Genomic DNA, 21,597 nt, shown 5'->3' with positions numbered 1-21,597 from the left:
GACTTGTCCCAGCTTCTGCCAACCTAGCAGTTCGAAAGCACGTAAAAAAAATGCAAGTAGAAAAATAGGGACCACTTTTGGTGGGAAGGGAACAGCGTTCTGTGCACCTTTGACATTGAGTCATGCTGGCCACATGACCACGGAGACGTCTTCGGACAGCGCTGGCTCTTCGGCTTTGAAATGGAGATGAGCACCGCCCTCTAGAGTCAGGAACGACTAGCACGTATGTGCGAGGGGAACCTTTACCTTTACCTTTAACCTTTCAGCTAGCATGATTGATTGATTATGTGCCATTAAATTGTTCTCGACTCCTAGTGAACACATAGATAAATTTTCTCCGGGACGATCTGTCCCCAACCTGATCCTTCAGGTCTTCCAACGGTCATCACTGTAGCTGAGTCTCTCCACCTTCTTCTTCTTTCAACTTTTCCCAAGAACTTCTCTGGGTGTTATATGACTTTCCTGCATAGAAATGTAATGTACCCCCAAGTCAGGTCTTAACAAGCTCATCACTGGAACTTCTCTAGGAGGATCTGTCCCCACTTTGGCTGTTCAATTATTCCAACGGTGCCCCCATCACCACCCTAACTGGGTTTCTCCACCTTGTTGCTGGTCCCCCTCTTCTAATCTTTCCTTCTACCTTTCTCAGAATTGCATCCTTCTGTCTTTGCATGGATTGATGGATGGATGATTTGCCATCAGGTTGGTGTGTGAATTCTTAGAGTCCACATAGATCAATTTTCTCCAGGAGGATCGGTCCCGGGGGTGAAATTCAGCAGGTTCTGACAGGTTCTGGAGAACCGGTAGCGGAAATTTTGAGTAGTTCGGCGAACCGGAAAATACTACCTCTGGCTGGCCCCAGAGTGGGAGGGGAATGGAGATTTTGCAATATCCTTCCCCCAGGAGAGGGGTGGGAATGGGGATTTTGCAGTACCCTGCTCCTGGAGTGGGGTGGGAATGGGGATTTTGCAGTACCCTGCTCCTGGAGTGGGGTGGGAATGGGGATTTTGCAATATCCTTCCTCCAGGAGAGGGGAGGGAATGGGGATTTTGCAATATCCTTCCTCCTGGAGTGGGGAGGGAATGGGGATTCTGCAGTATCCTTTTCCTGCCATGCCCACCAAGCCACGCCACGCCATGCCCACAGAACTGGTAGTGAAAAGATTTGAATTCCACCACTGACCTGTCCCTAACCTGGTCCTTCTGATCTTCCAATGGTGCCTCCACCCATCACCGTAATTGAATCCATTCCCCCGTGCCGCTGGCTTTCTTTTTTCTTCTTTTTCCTTCCATCTTTTCCAACTTCAGAGCCTTCTTCACAGAACATGATCTTGTGTGCTGCATGATATGTCCAAAGTTGGCTCATTTGAGTCTGGTCATTTTGAGCCTTGAGTGAGAACTCTGACTTGCTTTGCTCAGTTTGGGTTTTTGTTTTTTTTGGCTGGCCATGATATTCTTTGGCATCCTATAACCCATGTGTATAAACCCTCAGTCATGGTTTATAAATCACAACGGCCAGTTTACACCAGGGGTGAAATCCATCAGATTCTGACAGATGCTGGAGAACCGGTAGCAGAAGTTTTAAGTCGTTCAGAGAACCGGCAAATATCACCTCTGGCTGGCCCCAGAGTTGGGGTGGGAACGGGGATTTTACAATATACTTCCCCCAGGAGTGGGGTGGGAATGGAGATTTTGCAGTATCCTTCCCCTGCCACGCCCACCAAGCCACGCCCACCAAGCCACGCCCACCGAACCAATAGTAAAAAAAAAAATTTGAATTTCACCACTAGTTTACACATTACATTTGTATCGTGCCTTTTTTTATCCTGACGGGGAAGCTGTGTTAATCAAATCGAATAGGAAGGAAAGAGCTCCATAATCTGTCTGGGGATTACAGGTAGTCCTTAATTTATAACCATTCGTTTAGTGACCGTTCAAAGTCATGGCGACACTGAAAAAAGTGACATAGGATTGTTTTTCACACTACCGTTGCAGCATCTGCATGGTCACATGGTGAAAATTCAAACGCTTGGCAACTGGCATGTACTTATGACGGTTGCAGTGTCCTGGGGTCACGTGATCCCCTTTCGCGACCTTCTGATCAAGCAAAGTCAGCGGGGAAAGCCGGATTCACGTAACAGCCGTGTTACTAACTTAACAACGGCAACGGTTTATTTATTTATTTATTTTATTTATTATTTAAATTTATATACCGCCCTATCTCCCAAAGGACTCAGGGCGGTTCACAGGCATATAAAACATCGATACATAAAATTAAAATAATCTTTAAAAAACTTATTCCAATGCCCTATCATTAAAAATAGAAATATAAATATTAAAATCAATTAAAACCCCTATAGAATTTAAAATCTAAGCCAGTCCTGCACAGATGAATAAATGTGTCTTGAGCTCGCGACGGAAGGTACGAAGGTCCGGAAGTTGACGGAGTCCTGGGGGGAGCTCGTTCCAGAGGGCGGGAGCCCCCACAGAGAAGGCCCTTCCCCTGGGCGTCGCCAGACGACACTGCCTAGCTGACGGCACCCTGAGGAGTCCCTCCCTGTGAGAGCGCACGGGTCGGTGAGAGGTATCTGGTCGCAGTAGGCGGTCCCGTAGATAACCCGGCCCTATGCCATGGAGCGCTTTAAAGGTGGCAAGAAAGGTCATAAAACGGGGCAAAATTCGCTTACCGGCGGTCTGATTTAGCCACAGAAATGTTGGGGTTCAATTGTGGTCACAAGTCAAGGGACTTGTCTTTTGAGAAGAGACAGAATGGAAGGAGCAGAAATAATTAATAAAATGCAATATAAAATGCAATATTAAAATGAATAGAATAGAATTTTTTCATTGGCCAAGTGCAGTGGTGGGATTCAGCCAGTTCGCACCTATTCGGGAGAACCGGTTGTTAATTTTCTAAGCAACAGAATAGAATAGAATAGAATAGAAGAGAAGAGAAGAGAAGAGAAGAGAAGAGAAGAGAAGAGAAGAGAAGAGAAGAGAAGAGAAGAGAAGAGAAGAGAAGAGAAGAGAAGAGAAGAGAAGAGAAGAGAAGAGAAGAGAAGAGAATAAATAGAATAGAATAGAATAGAATAGAATAGAATAGAATAGAATAGAATAGAATAGAATTTTATTGGCCAAGTGTGATTGGACACACAAGGAATTTGTCTTGGTGCATATGCTCTCAGTGTACATAAAAGAAAAGATATGTTCATCAAGGTAGAATAGAATAGAATAGAATAGAATAGAATAGAATAGAATAGAATAGAATAGAATAGAATAGAATAGAATAGAATTTTTATTGGCCAAGTGTGATTGGACACACAAGGAATTTGTCTTGGTGCATATGCTCTCAGTGAACATAAAAGAAAAGATATGTTCATCAAAGTAGAATAGAAGAGAAGAGAAGAGAAGAGAAGAGAAGAGAAGAGAAGAGAAGAGAAGAGAAGAGAATAAATAGAATAGAATAGAATAGAATAGAATTTTATTGGCCAAGTGTGATTGGACACACAAGGAATTTGTCTTGGTGCATGTGCTCTCAGTGTACATAGAAGAAAAGATATAGAAAGAAATATTAAAACGAGGGCATCCTTAATGCTGGTCAAAGGTACAGCGTTGAACTGCGAAGGGGGGGGGCATTTTTTTTCGCTTCTTCCCCTTCCTCTCATCCTGTTCTGGGTGCAAGAAATCCTAGAGCTGGAGTTCTAGCACTTCCACCCAGAATCTGACAATTACAGAGCTGCTATTTATGCAAACCCTCTTCTTCCACCCGCCCTGCATTACAGTCTGCGTTTAATCTGCATTGTTCATCTTTGGTTATTAATGAGACGAATGCAGCAGTTTAAACAGAGGTATTTGCATAATTCATAAAGGTAATGGAATTCTGCTTCTTTTTCTAAGTGGGCGGTCTGGATCACAATTGTTTTGTGTTAAAACAGCCTGGCTCCTGAGCTTTAAAAAAAAAAAAGTGCTTTTTGTAGCCTGGGGTGTTTTGCATAATTACCCAACCTTCTCTAAGCTGTAGCTCAGATATCTCCAAATTTGGCAATTTTGAGATTTGTGGACCTCCACTGCTGCCTGAGGAATTCTGGGAGTTGAAGTCCACAAGTCTTACAAATTGCCAAGTTTTGAGACCCCCCACCCCACCCCCATTCTACCACATCAAGTGGGTTCAAATGGGATTTCACCTCCCTATATTTTTCCCCCTCTCTACCTTCCTGTTTCTCTGTCCTTCCTTGCACGAGAAAAAAAATCAGGTACAGTTATCTGTTTAACCACCGACATGACTTATGACCATAATACCGGGCTCACTTATGTATGGTCGTAAGTCACGAACAACCTGTAACCAGGCAATCAAAATATGTCACATGACTTTTGTGGACAACCTAAACGAATTGAGTCACATCCAAAGAAAGGCAGTTATATAGATCTGATAAGGTTCCTTCAACAGGACTTTGTCCTTTGGCAAAGAACAAATAATATTTGTGAATTTCAACTTGCCGGGAGAGTTCACCGAACGTGACTCTTCTAGAAAAGCAGGATTTTAATAGCCCAAGCTGGCCATAAATTATGGCATTCACATACCTCAAAAGCCTCTTATTTTTTTTGTCAACAACACAATAACAGAGTCGGAAGAGATCTCAACATTAGACCAGCAGTCAAGACCCAAACAGACAACTGCCAGCTTGCCTTCAGATGTTAGAAACATTGGTCTCAGAGTTCCTCAGCCAGCTTTGCTGGCTGAGGGACTCTGGGAGTTGAAGTCCACAAGTCTTAAAGGGACCAAGTTTGGACACCCCTGTTGTAAGTGCTTCATTGCTGGAGGTTTTTAAGAAAAGATCGGACAGCCACCTCTCTGAAATGGTGGTAGAGGGCAGAGGTGGGTTTCAACAGGTTCTGACCAGTTCTGGAGAACCGGTCGCGGAAATTTTGAGTAGTTCGGAGAACCAGGAGTAAAAATTCTGCCTGGCCCCACCCCCATGTATTCTCTGCCTCCCGAGTCTCAGCTGACTGGGAGGAAATGGGGATTTTGCAGAATCCTTCCCCTGGAGTGGGAGGGAATGGGGATTTTACAGAATCCTTCCCCTTGAGTGGGAGGAAATGGGGATTTTACAGTATCCTTCCCCTGGAGTGCGGAGGGAATGGGGATTTTGCAGAATCCTTCCCCTGGAGTGGGGAGGGAATGGGGATTTTGCAGTAACCTTCCCCTGGAGTGGGGAGGGAATGGGGATTTTGCAGTAACCTTCCCCTGGAGTGGGGAGGGAATGGGGATTTTGCAGAATCCTTCCCCTTGAGTGGGGAGGGAATGGGGATTTTACAGAATCCTTCCCCTTGAGTGGGAGGGAATGGGGATTTTACAGAATCCTTCCCCTGGAGTGTGGAGGGAATGGAGATTTTATAGAATCCTTCCCCTTGAGTGGGAGGGAATGGGGATTTTACAGAATCCTTCCCCTGGAGTGGAGAGGGAATGGAGATTTTACAGAATCCTTCCCCTGGAGTGGAGAGGGAATGGAGATTTTACAGTATCCGTCCCCTGCCATGCTAGTAAAAAAAACTGAATCCTACCACTGGTATAAGATCTTCTGCTTGAGCTGGGGGTTGGATTAGAAGACCTCCAAGGTTCGTTCCAACTCTATTCTGATTGATTGATACAATATAAACTGAGAGCAAACCCTGCTCCCTTCTAGCACTGATGATGTTACCTAGTTGGGTAATGAAACATCTGCCAGAAAACCACCAAGCTCAGAGGGCGCTAAGGACCCCACAGCTCAACCCTGCACTACAAATATTTGAAACTTTTATCAGATACTTTCCTAGGAGGATTTTGTTCCTAGTCATTTTTTTGCAAATGGAAACTGGATCAGAATTCTGCCTTGACCAGTCTTCCAAGGAACGCCAATGGAATTGTCCCAGTGCCCAATTCTTTGCCGTAATGCTAACCCTCCACAGTTTAGGGAGAAGTATACAATTTGTGCCTCTTGCTGTATCTTCAGCTTCGCCAGCGGTGAAATCCAATTTTTTTTCACTACCGATTCTGTGGGTGTGTCTTGGTGGGTGTGGTGTGGCTTGGTGGGCGTGTCTTGGTGGGCGTGGCAGGGGAAGGATACTGCAAAATCCCCATTCTCTCCCCACTCCAGGGGAAGATACTGCAAAATCCCCATTCCCACCCCCACTCCTGGGGGAAGGCTATTGCAAAATCTCCATTCCTACCTCACTCTGGGGCCAGCTAGAGGTGGTATTTGTCGGTTCTCCAAACTACTCAAAATTTCCACTACCGGTTCTCTGAACTCCTCAAAATTTCCGCTAGCAGTTCCTGCTGGATTTCACCCCTGAGCTTCGCCCTTAACATCTGGCAGGGTTGGTGTGCTGCAGCTCTTGTCAACACAACAATGACCATCTGATAGGATCTTGAACATCTGTCCTTTTGATGGCCATCCCTGCTCTCTGGAGATGCATCTCCCTGAAAGTCACCTGATCCCAACTCTGTTCTCTTTTAGGAAAGTTTTGGCAATCTGAGTGAAGGTGATTTGTGACCCTGCATGAAATAGAGGGCGTTTTAATTATGTTGGTATGTCCTCTATGTGATCTATTGCTTTACAATATGTTCTTCCTTTACTTGCTTCAGTGGTGCATTTTCAAATGTTCGTATATTTGTTTGAGTTGCTTTGAGATGAGACTGCTAATAAATGAAATAAGTTAGGCGGAGGCTGGAAAGGGAGGGAGGGAGGTTTAGTCATAAGATCAAGAAATAGGTAGGAAGGTTAATGGGAAGAGATGGATTAGTGGGCAGGTAGGTTGAATAGCAAGCAGGTAAGCAGGTAGGTCGAATGGTAAATGGATAGGAGAGGTGGGTTGGTGGGCAGGTAAGTTGAATAGCAGGCAGGTTGCTTAGCACAGGGATCTGCAACCTTAAACACTCAAAAGAGCCATTTGGACCCATTTCCCACAGAAAAGAAAACACAGGGAGCCACAGAACCTGGGCGGGCGAGGCCAACTCGATGTCACTCGAGTTGTCATTTTTTCTTTTAAATGGCGTTTTATGGTTTAATGTATTTTAATTTAGGGGCCAAATTTAATAAGTTTTTTTATTAGTGTTTTTATTTGTATTGTATCTATTTATTGCTGGCTTTTTATCTGGCTGTGAACCGCCCTCAGTCCTTCGGGAGAAGGGCGGTATAGAAGTTAAATTATTATTATTATTATTATTACTCACTCCACTTAAATTTTGCGTGCTTCACAATGGGGGAGACGGAGTCCCCTGCTCCTCCTGGAGCCCATTACAATGCGGAGCATTGGTCGCTTGGGGAGATGCATGACTTTCTCTCTGCCCCAGACGCTGGCCTGGCCCGGTTGCAGCCAATGCTCCACATTGTAATCGGCTCCCGGAGGAGCAGGGGATGCCGTCTGCCCCATTGTGAAGAGCGCTAAATTTAAGTGTGCTGCGCAAGGGCACAGTGGTCCATGGAGGGGCAAGAGCACCGGCATCAGCCAAAGACGGGCCAGGCCAGTGTCTTGGGGCGGAGAGAAAGCCATGTGTCTCCCTGAGCGACCAACGTGCGTGCAGCATCAACAAGGGCCGGAAGAAGAGGTAAGTACAGGGCTGCTCTGGAATATGGAGCAAAGTCTCCATCCGCCGCCATCGCCCTTGCCTTCTCAGACGAGGAGTGACTGGGAGGGGGAGGCGCGGGGCCAGCCAGTGGTGGGATCCGGTTCCGCAGGGAGCCACAGCAAGGGGCCCAAAGAGCCGCATGCGGCGCCAGAGTTGCGGGTTGCCGACACCCGGCTTAGCAGATAGGTAGGCAGGTAGGTTGAAAGGTAGAGGGATAGGCCGGTAAGCCAGTTGGGTGGATAGGCAGGTAGGCAAAGTGAGTAGGGAAGTCAGACAGGTAATTAGATAGGGTGGCAACAAGTTGCCAACTTCTGTAATCCTGTGGTAATTCAGTTATTTAGTGTTTTGTTCTGCCTACTACCTGTATAATTGGTTTAATAGTAAACCTATCCACAGCCAGGCAATTTAGCTTAAAAGACAAAATTGCACTGCATTGTTAAGAATTTCACAGCTAATTTAATTCGGATGAGAAAGAATAGGAAGTTCTCTCTGTGTTTACCTCTCCAGTTTCAGAGTGTTTGAAATGCAAATGGATCCATAAAGAGTAGGAGGGGAAACAAAGCTAAGAAACAGGTAGAATTTGCAATTTTGGGGAGACACCAGTTCCAGTTAAAATTAGCCAACATGTTTTTTGGTTGATGGGATTTGTAAAAGCAGCAAGATGTGGAACCTATATAAAGAAACAGAACAAAATGCTTTTAATATTTAATAGAGAAATAAGATAATGTATATTTTATGCGGTTTGAACCTGGTCTTGAAAATGAAAAGATGAATCAAATTTCCCCAGTTGTCCTCCAGTCCAAATGTGTTTTGGTTTTTTTGCATTTATATCCCGCCCTTCTCCGAAGACTCAGGGCGGCTTACACTGTGTCAAGCAATAGTCTTCATCCATTTGTATATTATATACAAAGTCAACTTATTGCCCCCAACAATCTGGGTCCTCATTTTACCTACCTTATAAAGGATGGATGGCTGAGTCAACCTTGGGCCTGGTGGGATTTGAACCTGCAGTAATTGCAAGCAGCTGTGTTAATAACAGACTGTCTTAGCAGTCTGAGCCACCAGAGGCCCTGCAATTCCAATTAAATCAGGGGTCTCCAACCTTGGCAACTTTAAGCCTGGCGGAATTCAACTCCCAGAATTCCCCAGCCAGCAAAGCTGGATCAGCCAGTTCCAGGCCATGATGCAGTCCCACTGGAATATGGTTCTCCGGCTCTTTGCCACCAGCGGCGCTTCCCTCCAGCCTTCACCCAAAGCTCCGCACCAGGAGGCTGAAGCAGATCCCAAGTCGGAATTTCTGCCCCCCTCCGACCCACACAAAAAGACCCCAAAGGGGGAAACTCTCTGCAGGAACACAAAAGTTCATTGCATGTATCCATCCCAGAGGCTGTAGTTTGAGGACCCCCAATTTAGTGCAAGATAAAAAATGCAAATAATTTTTCTGCAGACCACCAACATTTTCTCGCGAGCCACCAGTGGTCCACAGACCACCAATTGGGGACCGCTGGTCTAATCCACCTAGCCAACATTGCAATTCTTCTCAAGATGCTGAATTGGAGAGAGGCATTAACAGAGTCTTCTTCAGCAGAGAATGTTCTCATGAATACGTACAAGCCTGTTCCTTCTTGTGGCCCATAAACACCCAGAAATTATGCCTCTGGCTTTGAACACAGGCTTCCAGAAACTCTCATCTTCCAAATCGGTAGGACTTCGCTCTCAGAATTCCTTAGGTCTGTGCTGAGATTCTGAGAACTGAAATCCAACCTATAGTGTAATTAGAAAAGAATTTCTTTGAAGAAGAACTGATAGTCTCTTAATGTTCTTTCCGTGAGAGGCGAGACGCCAAATGTCCTCCTTTTAATCTCCTTTTCTGGCAGCCGGACTCCTTCCTCAGCTTCACTCCAGGTGTCCTGTACTTTTCAACATGGCCCTCATGGAAAAGAGAAATCAGATCAGGGGCTTGTTTGTTTCACAGGTAGTACGACTTTCCTCCTGGCATAAGAGATGTTCCTTTGAGGAGGTTGTGTTCCTGCCATCCAGAACGACCAGAACAGAGAGACCAAAGATGGCCAAAGACCCAACCCCTCACGTCCCCTTCGGATGTGAACACGGGATTGTGAAATGAAGATATGGGAGATGAAGATAGGTCTTGTTTACTCAGCAGAGCTCTTCTTTACAGCAATGTTTTCCAGCCTTGGCCACCTGAAGATGGGTGGACTTCAACTCCCAGAATTCTGCAGCTGGCTTGGCGGGCTTGAGACTTTTGGGAGTTGAAGTCCACCCATTTTCAAGTGGACAAGGTTTGAGAGAGAGAGGGAGAGAGAGAAAGAGAAGGAAGGAAGGAAGGAAGGAAGGAAGGAAGAAAGAAAGAAAGAAAGAAAGAAAGAAAGAAAGAAAGAAAGAAAGAAAGAAAGAAAGAAAGAAAGAAAGAAGTTCCAGTCTCTAACAATTGCATGGTTAGCGTTTCAGTGTGAGTCAGAAGGAAAGAAGGAAGGAAGCAAGGAAGGAGAAAGAAAGAAAAAGAAAGAAAGAGAGAGAGAGAGAGAAAGAAAGAAAAAGAAAGAAAGAAAGAAAGAAGAAAGAAAGAAAGAGGCTCCAGTCTCTAACAATTGCATGGTTAGCGTTTCAGTGTGAGTCAGAAGGAAAGAAGGAAGGAGAAAGAAAGAGAGAGAGAGAGAAAGAAAGAAAGAAAGAAAGAAAGAAAGAAAGAAAAAGAAAGAAAGAAAAAGAAAGAAAGAAAGAAAGAAAGAAAGAAAGAAAGAAAGAAAGAAAGAGAAAGAAAGAAAGAAAGAAAGGGCTCCAATCTCCAATTGCATGGTTAGCATTGCTATCTTGACTTTTTTTTTTTTTAACTCCTCTGTCTGGGCAATCCCCTAAAGCAGTGTTTCTCAACCTTGGTCTTCTGAAGTTGGGTGGGCCAACTGCCAGAATTCCCCAGCCAAGCCATCCTCGGGTGGCCAAGATTGGAAAACACGGATGTAAAAGAAGAGCTCTGCTGAGCAAACAACACCGTTCATACATACACATGTGTGTTGTGGTCTATATAAAAAAGAGGTGATACTGTGGCCAGCCCTCTTGCATTTTTAAAATCTCTTCTCCAACAGACACCCCTGAAATGGCAAGAAAAACAGGAGCACCAGCAAGCAGGGTTGTTGTTAGTTGCGAAGTTGTGTCCGACCCATCGTGACCCCATGGACAACGTTCCTCCAGGCCTTCCTGTCCTCTACCATCCTCTGGAGTCCATTTAAGCTCATGCCGACTGCTTCAGTGACTCCATCCAGCCCCCTTGTTCTCTGCCATCCCCTTCTTCTTTTGTCCTCCGTCGTTCCCAGCATTAGGCTCTTCTCCAGGGAGTCCTTCCTTCTCATTAGGTGGCCAAAGGATTTGAGTTTCCTCTTCAGGATCTGGCCTTCTAAAGAGCAGTCAGGGTTGATCTCCTCTAGGACTGACTGGCTGGATCGCCTTGCAGTCCGAGGGACTTGCAGGAGTCTTCTCCAGCACCAGAGTTCATAGGCCTCAATTCTTTGACGCTCAGCCTTCCTTATGGTCCAACTTTCACAGCCATCCATTGCAACTGGGAAAACCGGAGCCTTGACTATACACACTTTTGTTGGCAGGGTGATGTCTCTGCTTTTTAATAAGCTGTCTAGATTTGCCATGGCTTTCCTCTCCAGGAGCAAGCGTCTTTTAATTTCTTGGCTGCAGTCCCCGTCTGCGGTGATCTTGGAGCCCAGGAAAATAAAATCTGTCACCACCTCCATTTCTTCCCCTTTGCCAGGAATTTTATTTATTTAAATTTTATTTATTTATTTATTTATTTTGTCACAACAGTATATATAAGCATAAGCATGAAAATAACCATATAATATATAAGCATATATATATAAGCATAAGTATGTAATAACTATATTAATTGGATATAATGAAAAGAAACAATAGGACAGGAACGGTAAGCACGTTTGTGCTCTTATGCACGCCCCTTACGGACCTCTTAGGAATGGGGTGAGGTCAATAGTAGATAGTCTTTAGTTAAAGCTTTGGGGATTTTGAGAAGAGATCACAGAGTCAGGTAGTGTTTTCCAAGTATGAATAACTCTGTTACATAAGTCATATTTTCTGCAATCAAGATTGGAGTGGTTAATATTAAGTTTAAATCTATTATTTGCTCTTGTATTGTTTTGATTGAAGCTGAAGTAGTCTTTAACAGGAAGGACATTGCAATAGATGATTCTATGAGTTAAACACAGTCCTGTCAAAGGCAGCGGAGTCCTAAGTTTTCTAAACCCAGGATTTCGAGTCTGGTGGCATAAGGTATTTTGTTGTATTCAGAGGAGTGGAGAACTCTTCTTGTAAAATATTTCTGGACACGTTCAATTGTACTGATGTCTGAAATGTGGTATGGGTTCCAGACAGGCGAGCTGTATTCAAGAATTGGTCTAGCAAATGTTGTATAAGCTCTGATTAATGTATAATGTATAATAATTTATTTTATTTATTTATTTATTTTGTCACAACAGTATATATAAGCATAAGCATGAAAATAACTATATAATATATAAGCATATATATAAGCATAAGTATGTAATAACTATATTATTTGGATATAAAGAAAAAAAACAATATGACAGGAACGGTAGGCACGTTTGTGCGCTTATGCATGCCTTACGGACCTCTTAGGAATGGGGTGAGGTCAATAGTAGATAGTTTTGGTTAAAGCTTTGGGGATTTTGAGAAGAGATCACAGAGTCAGGTAGTGTTTTCCAAGTATGAATAACTCTGTTACATAAGCCATATTTTCTGCAATCAAGATTGGAGTGGTTAATATTAAGTTTAAATCTATTATTTGCTCTTGTATTGTTTTGATTGAAGCTGAAGTAGTCTTTAACAGGAAGGACATTGCAATAGATGATTCTATGAGTTAAACACAGTCCTGTCAAAGGCAGTGGAGTCCTAAGTTTTCTAAACCCAGGATTTCGAGTCTGGTGGCATAAGGTATTTTGTTGTATTCAGAGGAGTGGAGAACTCTTCTTGTAAAATATTTCTGGACACGTTCAATTGTACTGATGTCTGAAATGTGGTATGGGTTCCAGACAGGCGAGCTGTATTCAAGAATTGGTCTAGCAAATGTTGTATAAACTCTGATTAATGTATAATGTATAATAATTTATTTTATTTATTTATTTATTTATTTATTTATTTGATTTTTATACCGCCCTTCTCCCGAAGGACTCAGGGCGGTGTACAGGCAAAAGTAAAAAACAGACAATACAATATACAATTTAAAATGCAAGTTAAAAAACTTATTATAATTAGCTTAAAAACTTTAAAATATATAAAAAACTAAAACCCCATTTAAAATTAGTAATAAGAAATTTAAAATCGATAAAACTTAAGCCAGCCCTGCGCGAGTGAAAAGATGTGTCTTCAGTTCGCGGCGAAAGGTCCACGATGTTAATGTTGAGTTTCAAGCCAGCTTTTGCACAAGCAGGGATCTTGACACAAAGGAATAACTGAGAACCTCTTAGGATGTGTATGTGTGTGTAAAGCACGTGTCCTACATATTAAAAAATGCACTTTCTCAAAGAAAGGACTTCGCAACCAGACAATGCAGAAAAACATTGCCAATGCTATGCACATTGCTTGTTTATCTATTCCCCTCCACCCTCCCAATCCATACTCTGCTCCACCAGACAGCTGTGGAAGGAAGACGATTAAGGAAATATAATACTACGACACTTTAGAATTGGCCTGTTGTTGTTGCTGCTGCTGTTGCAGCTGCTGCAGCTAGAAATGTCAGTGAGGCTCGCAAAGCAAAGCAGGAACTATTCTCACCTGAGAATGCAGAATGGGGGGGGGACACAATTGATCTTGCACGCTTAAGCCGAAATTCCCAGACATCGAGATAGGGAAATCAAACACCCAAAAGGGAGAAAGCTTTATTTTTTTTTCTCCTGCCAAGTTTATTTCTTCATTAGACAAAGGGGGCAGCTTCTTTCTGGAAAAACAGCTCCTTCTGGAATTTGAGCCGCATGGTTTTTGTCTTGGGGGCAGAGTGACATAATGCAGTTAACTTTGAAGAAGAGAGCGACGTAACCCTTTCTCAACTTTAATTTCTAAGAATGGTTGTGTAAAACAGACCTTGATCGGGGCGCTTTTCCCATGTTAAATTTTTATTGGTTTTTAAATTTTTATAATTTTTTATTATTAATTTCTTAATGGGTTTTTAGTTTTATATGTTTTAAAATCTTTAGGCCAATTGTGTAATAAGTTTTTTAATTCGTATTTTAATTTGTATATTGTATTGTTTGTTTTACCTTGGCTGTACACCGCCCTGAGTCCTTCGGGAGAAGGGAGGTATAAAAATTGAATAAATAATAATAATAAAATAATAATAATGTAAAGAAAGAATTGCTGCTGAGCTATTTTCCCTGTTTTACGTTGCGCTTTTAAAAACTTTTCTTTCACCAAGGATTGAAGGAGACTCATCCGGTATTAATAAAACTCATCGGTTCCAGAGGTTTCTAATAAGCTGAAAAGCCGTTAACAAGCAATTTCCCAAAAAATGATTAGCGTTAGAAGAAATGTCCATCTGGGTTCAGTTCCAAGTGGGGAGAAAGACACTGGAAACATGGCGGCTGATCGGAAAGATGGTTTTTAATGGTGGACAGGATCACGTGGTGAGTGAGTGGGAGAGAGAGAGGATAAAAGCAGATAGCTAGGTAGGTAGGTAGGTAGATAAGATAGATGATAAAAGCAGATCGAAGTTAGATAGATAGATAGATAGATAGATAGATAGATAGATAGATAGATAGATAGATAGATAGATGGATGGATGGATGGATGGATGGATGGATGGATGGATGGATGGACGGATGGATGGATGGATGGATGGATAGATGGATAAATAGATAGACAGATAGATGATAAAAGCAGATAGTGGCTGATTGGAAAGATGGTTTTTAATGGTGGACCACATGGTGAGAGAGAGAGATTTCTTTGGCTTTGAACTTGATCTTGTATTCTGATTGGTGGTCAGAGTCCCATGGGGCCATGCAGGGGTAACTTTGTAGATTGTGTTTTGATTCCCAAGCTTGGTTGAGCCTTGCTGGGTGATGATATAATGAAAGGGCTTTGGGCAATTCTTTGGCGTGCTTAACGGAATAACAGAGTTGGAAGGGACCTTGGAGGTCTTCTATAGTCCAACCCCCCCCCCGCTCAAGCTGTCTTCATTTTGCCATTTCTTCTCCCGAAGTACCATTTTACATTGCAGTTTGGATGGCTGTGTGCAGTGGTGGGATTCAAGTAATTTAACAACCAGTTCTCTGCCCTAATGATTTCATCCAACAACCAGTTTGCCAAACTGCTCAAAAAGTTAACAACCGGTTCTCCCGAAGTGGTGCGAACTGGCTGAATCCCACCACTGGCTGTGTGGGTTTACAGGTTTGGCTGTGCTGATCTCACTTGTCATGAAGTCACTTGATCCGTTAACAGTGCTGTATTTTAGTTTATCCTTATCCCACTCCTGTATTTCCGTGGTGTGTCTTTTCACTCTTCTCAACTTGGTTCATTCAGGTGTGTTCTCCTCCCTTGCAGTTAACATAGAATGCCTGTACACCGCCCTGAGTCCTTCGGGAGAAGGGCGGTATAGAAATCAAATAAATAAATAAATTCTTTATTGGCCAAGTGTGATTGGACACACAAGGAATTTGTTTTTGGTGCATAAGCTCTCAGTGTACATAAAAGACAAGATACGTTCATCAATAATCATAAGGTACAACACTTAATGAATAGAATAGAATAGAATAGAATAGAATAGAATAGAATAGAATAGAATAGAATAGAATAATTCTTTATTGGCCAAGTGTGATTGGACACACAAGGAATTTGTTTTTGGTGCATAAGCATTAAAAGACAAGATACGTTCATCAAGAATCATAAGGTACAACACTTAATGAATAGAATAGAATAGAATAGAATAGAATAGAATAGAATAGAATAGAATAGAATAGAATAGAGAAAATATGGAATGGAAGAGAAGAGAAGAGAAGAGAAGAGAAGAGAAGATATAGAATAGAATAGAATAGAATAGAATAGAATTTTTTTATTGGCCAAGTGTGATTGGACACACAAGGAATTTGTCTTTGGTGCATAAGCTCTCAGTGTACCTAAGGAGAATAAAATACATTCTTCAAGAATAAAAAGATACAACACTTAGCGATAGTCAAGGTTACTAATAAGCTATCAAATCGTACTAGGAAACAAATAAAAACAATATAATTGAAACATACAGGCAACTTGGTTATAATAATAAGTGGGAAGAGGTAGATACTAGTAAGGAAGAGAAGAGTAATTGTAATAGTAATGCAGACTTAGTAACTAGTTTGACAGTGTTTGAGGGAATTATTTGTTCAGCAGATTGATGGCATTCGGGAAGAAACTGTTCTTGGGTCTAGTTGTTCTGGTGTGCAGTTTTCTATAGTGTCATTTTGAGGGTAGGAGTTGAACCAATTTATGTCCAGGATGCAAGGGATCTGTAGATATTTTCCCAGCCCTCTTTCTGACTCATGCAGCATACAGGTTCTCCATGGAAGACAGGTTGGTAGTCATTGGTTTTTCTGCACTTCTAATGATCCTCTGAAGTCTGTGTCTGTCTTGTTGGGTTGCAGATGACAGGCTCAATAATTCCTCTATAGAACTGGATCAGCAGCTCCTTGGGCAGTTTAAGCTTTCTGAGTTGGTGCAGAAAGAACATTCTTTGTTGTGCTTTTTTGATGACGCTTTTGATGTTGGGTGTTCATTTTAAGTCTTGTGATATGATAGAACCTAAAAACTTGAAGGACTCTCCTGTTGATACTGTGTTCTCTAGCATTGTAAGACGTGGTAGTATAGGAGGTTTTCTTCTAAAATCCACCACCATTTCTACGGTTTTGAGTGCATTTAGTTCAAGTTTGTTCTGGTTGCACCACAACCACCACAACCACAACCAGTCGTTCAACCTCCCGTCTGTATCCAGATTCATCATTGTCTTGAATGAGACCAATCACTGTTGTATCATCTGCAAACTTCAGTATTTTAACAGAGAGATTGTTGTCCATCACAGTAAGGTTTGTTCAGTGGTGAAATTCAAATTATTTTACTACAGGTTCTATGTATGCGTGGTATTGCTTGGTTGGCGTGGGTTGGTGGGCGTGGCAAGGGAAGGATACTGCAAAATCCCCATTCCCACCATACTCTGGGACCAGCCAGAGGTGGTATTTGCCGGTTCTCCGAACTACTCAAAATTTCCACTACTGGTTCTCCAGAAACTGTCAGAACCCCTGAGTTTATTGTTGTTTTTCTTTTCACCTCCACCTTCTGTAATGTTCTTCTTATCCTCTTCAGGATCTGGCCTTCTAAAGAGCAGTCAGGGTTGATCTCCTCTAGGACTGACTGGTTGGATTGCCTTGCAGTCCAAGGGACTCGCAGGAGTCTTCTCCAGCACCAGAGTTCAAAGGCCTCAATTCTTTGGCGTTTTCACAGCCATACATTGCAATGGGGAAAACCATAACTTTGACTGTACATACTTTTGTTGAGAGTAAAATGGGTGGCACCTAAATTTGATTAACAAACAAATGGAAATAAAACTGGGCTAAAACAACACTGGAAACCATTGTTTTGTTCCAATTTTAAGGTGGCTCTGCTTGTCTGTCTTCCTGTGCCAATTAATCAGTCTTCAACATGAAAGGGAATCAGGAAGAGACGGACTGAGTTATAGGAGCGGTATGCATGAGGGGGGGAAAATAGGTTGTGTACTTAGACAAGGTTGGGTAGAGGAAGCTGTGAAAACTGTGCTTTTTAAAAAAAACACTTTGGAAAGCTTTTGTCCAAATATTGGGAGTAATGGAGAAAAATGCAGCCAGGTATAGATTGATTTAACCTGCATATGGGGCATATAGTACAACGTCAAAATTTATGATGCTGGCTGGGGAATTCTGGGAGTTGAAGTCAACATTTCTTAAAACAGCTAAGTTTGAACAATATTGTTCTAGATGTAGAATATAGAATAACAGAATTGGAAGGGACCTTGGAGGTCTTCTAGTCCAACCCCCTACCTAGACAGGAAACCCTACACCACTTCAGACAAATGGTTATCCAACATCTTCTTAAAAACTTCCAGTGTTGGAGCATTCGCAACTTCTGGAGCCAAGTTGTTCGACTGATTAATTGTTCTAACTGTCAGGAAATTTCTCCTTAGTTCTAAGTTGCTTCTCTCCTTGATGAGTTTCCACCCGTTGCTTCTTGTTCTGCACTCAGGTGCTTCGGAGAATAGTTTGACTCCCTCTTCTTTGTGGCAGCCCCTGAGATATTGGAAGACTGCTATCATGTCTCCCCTAGTCCTTCTTTTCATTAAACTAGACATACCCAGTTCCTGCAACTGGTCTTCATATATATGTATTAGTCTCTAGTCCCCTAATCATCTTTGTTGCTGTTCTCTGCACTCTTTCTAGAGTCTCCACATCTTTTTTTACATCGTGGTGACCAAAACTGGATGCAGTATTCCAAGTGTGGCCTTACCAAAACTTATATATATTGTTTTTATTGCCTAAATATAGAACCTTACTTTATATATGTAGACATATATATGTATATGTATGTATCATGTATATATCAGTATGTATATGTAGGTCTTTGGTTATTCGGGTTTTCTCCCACGTAAAATTGGAAGTGTCTTGGCGACGTTTCGACGAAGTCTCATTCGTCATCTTCAGGCTTCAGCTTCGTGCTTCTGGGAGCAATGTGTGATTGCACATTGCTTGACGAAACGTCGCCAAGACACTTCCAATTTTACGCGGGAGAAAACCCAAATAACCAAAGACCTACATACAAACACCCGCGAAAACCTCAGAAAACAGTATGTATATGTATATACATATACATGTATATGTAAAATTTGTTACTACCAGTTCTGTGGGCGTGGCTTGGTGGGGGGGGTGGAATGTGACTGGGTGGACGTGGCCAACATTTTTTTTTTACTTTTAAAAGCATTTTTTCTACAACCTCTTCAGTTGAAGAGGTTGTAAAAAAAATGCTTTTAAAATCCTGTGATGATCAGGCAACTCAGCTGGGATCGCCAGAGGAAAAAAAGCTTTTAAAGGATTCTAACAATCCCAGCAGAGTTGCGTGATCATCAGAGGCTTTTTTTGTTATTTTTAAAAGCATTTTTTCGGCCGAAGAGAAAATGCTTTTAAAAGTAAAAAAAAAACAACCTCTGATGATCACGTGGCTCAGCTGGGGCCGGGGGCCCCAAGATTTTTGCTACCGGTTCTCTGAACAACCCACCGCCATCGCTACCAGATCGGCCATCCAGTCCGAACCAAGAGCATTTCACCCCTGGTATATACATATATATTTATGTATAGAACATACACTAAGATTTCAAAGTGTATCAGAACTATTTGTAATCCTGCTGAGCTGTTGGTGTAAAATGTGATTTTGCAAAGTACACATTCAAATGTACTTTGTACAAACAATATGAATCCTACTCCAATATTTCTTTGCTTTATCACACGTCCACCATAGATGATTAAAAAGTCCCTTCTTTACAATTTCAGTTTTAATCTTGTGAAGATCGAATTCTTTTTAGGATTAGATGTCCAGGGGACATTTAACCTCGGTACTGTTGATGGAAAAGTACTCGCTCAGAAGTGCTTCGTTCCTTAATCTTTCCTCTCTTTCTTCTTAGCATTTATGTGCCTTTCCCCCCTTTCTTCTAACACTTTATGGCTAAACTTTCTTTGTTCTTCAAAGTTTGGTATTTGAAGCCGTTTTGGCTACACAATAAATTTTAGGCTGCTGAGCACATCTAAATTTTTCCATCCTGGTTCTTAGAAGGTCATCGAAATACAAGTTTGGGATGTTAGCCTGAAGCAGAATTGCAGGAAATCAGCCAGGTTGAAAGAAATCAAAATTTAGAAAAAGCAATGGGTTTCCGGGGCAAAACCTGGATTTTGGAACGAAAGTGGTATTAAAGAAAGCGAGAAGAAGAGAAAAAAATAATAATTTATCGCTAGAGTGTCCAGCCTTGTAAGTTTGCAAGATCATCACTGTTGGGTAGAGAAAATGAATGTAACATTCTCATGTGCACATACTCAGTTGTTCCTTACACTAGCAACATCAGGTTCCTACTACTACCGAAATTGTGTGGTGTCGCTTGCTGGTTGCTTATGGCAGTGAGGCTGGCTTGTGTGTAGTTTATGGTTGGTCGAGAAATCTGGAAGTATTTATTTATTTATTTATTTATTTATTTATTTATTTATTTATTTATTTATTTATTTTGTCACAACAGTATATATAAGCATAAGCATGAAAGTAACTCTATAATATATAAGCATATATATATATAAGCATAAGCATGCAATAACTATATTAATTGGATATAATGAAAGAAAACAATAGGACAGGAATGGTAGGCACGTTTGTGCTCTTATGCACGCCCCTTAGGGACCTCTTAGGAATGGGGTGAGGTCAATAGTAGACAGTCTTTGGTTAAAGCTTTGGGGATTTTGAGAAGAGACCACAGAGTCAGGTAGTGTGTTCCAAGCATTAACAACTCTGTTACAGAAGTCATATTTTCTGCAATCAAGATTGAAGCGGTTAACATTAAGTTTAAATCTATTGTTTGCTCTTGTATTGTGATTGAAGCTGAAGTAACCTTTAACAGGAAGGACATTGCAATAGATGATTCTATGAGTTAAACACAGGTCCTGTCGAAGACGGCAGAGTTCTAAGTTTTCTAAACCCAAGATTTCAAGTCTGGTGGCATAAGGTATTTTGTTGTATTCAGAGGAGTGGAGAACTCTTCTTGTAAAATATTTCTGGACACGTTCAATTGTATCGACGTCTGAAATGTGGTATGGGTTCCAGACAGGCGAGCTGTATTCAAGAATTGGTCTAGCAAATGTTTTATAAGCTCTGGTAAGTAGTGTAGTGTTTCTGGAGAAGAAGCTACGTAAGATTAAGATTAGTTAAAACTACAAAGCTGAACTCGGCATGAGTTGGCTACAGTTAAAAACGTAGATACTTCAGATGATTAGTTTTTGAACGCTGGCTGTATAATTTGTGGGTGACTGGCCTTCGGAGTGGAAAAAAATATGAAACAAAAGAGATCTCTGATTGTAGTGGAGTCAAAATAAGACTCTGTGTCCAGACAGTGGAAGAACGGATAATGTCACTGAAAGTGCTATACAATGTTCTCTACTAGAACAAATGTATCTTATGGGAAAATGTGCTTTGCCCAAAACAACCGAATAGAAAGAGAAATTTGATTGCTGCAAGATGCACCCAGAGCTTCTTTTGGTGTGTGTCAAATCCACAACTTAAAATGGTATTTCCTAATATTTAAAAGGGGACGCGGTGGCTCAGGGGCTAGGACGTTGAGCTTGTCGATCGAAAGGTCGGCAGTTCAGCGGTTCGAATCCCTAGTGCTGCTGTGTAACAGAGTGAGCTCCTGTTACTTGTCCCAGCTTCTGCCAACCTAGCAATTTCGAAAGCACCTAAAAATGCAAGTAGAAAAAATAGGGACCACCTTTGGTGGGAAAGTAACAGCGTTCTGTGTGCCTTTGGCGTTGAGTCATGCCGGCCAGATGACCACAGAGACGTCTTCGGACTGTGCTGGCTCTTCGGCTTTGAAATGGAGATGAGCACCGCCCCCTAGAGTTGGCAACGACTAGCACGTATGTGCGAGGGGAACCTTTACCTTTAATATTTAAAATGTTTTAAAAGAAATAGAAAATTAGGAAATAATAATGTTGCTGGATTTGCACCACACACAAAACTGGGCTATTTTTTTCCCTGTGAGTAGCTGCATTTCATTTGTCCCCTCCCCATGAATAGCTGCATTTCATTTATTTTTTCTTTTTATACTGGACTTTTGACCATAATAAACGTTTTGATTTGACTATTTTGGCCACTTTCCAAAGTTATTGTTGTAATAAATTCAACCACAATAGGTTTTCT

At 41.9% G+C, this 21,597-nt stretch overlaps 1 protein-coding gene across 3 annotated transcripts in view; it reads left to right on the top strand.

Annotated features, from left to right (window-relative positions):
• ABCA3 (ATP binding cassette subfamily A member 3) overlaps positions 1 to 21,597 on the top strand; it is an 89,131-nt gene that overhangs the window by 8,537 nt on the left and 58,997 nt on the right. The window lies entirely within an intron of this gene.

This window comes from Ahaetulla prasina, chromosome 14 (genome assembly GCF_028640845.1).
Source record: "Ahaetulla prasina isolate Xishuangbanna chromosome 14, ASM2864084v1, whole genome shotgun sequence".
Lineage (NCBI taxonomy): Eukaryota > Metazoa > Chordata > Lepidosauria > Squamata > Colubridae > Ahaetulla > Ahaetulla prasina.
The sequence above is the reverse complement of the archived record's forward strand: the minus strand, read 5'-3'. Positions and strand labels throughout refer to the sequence as shown.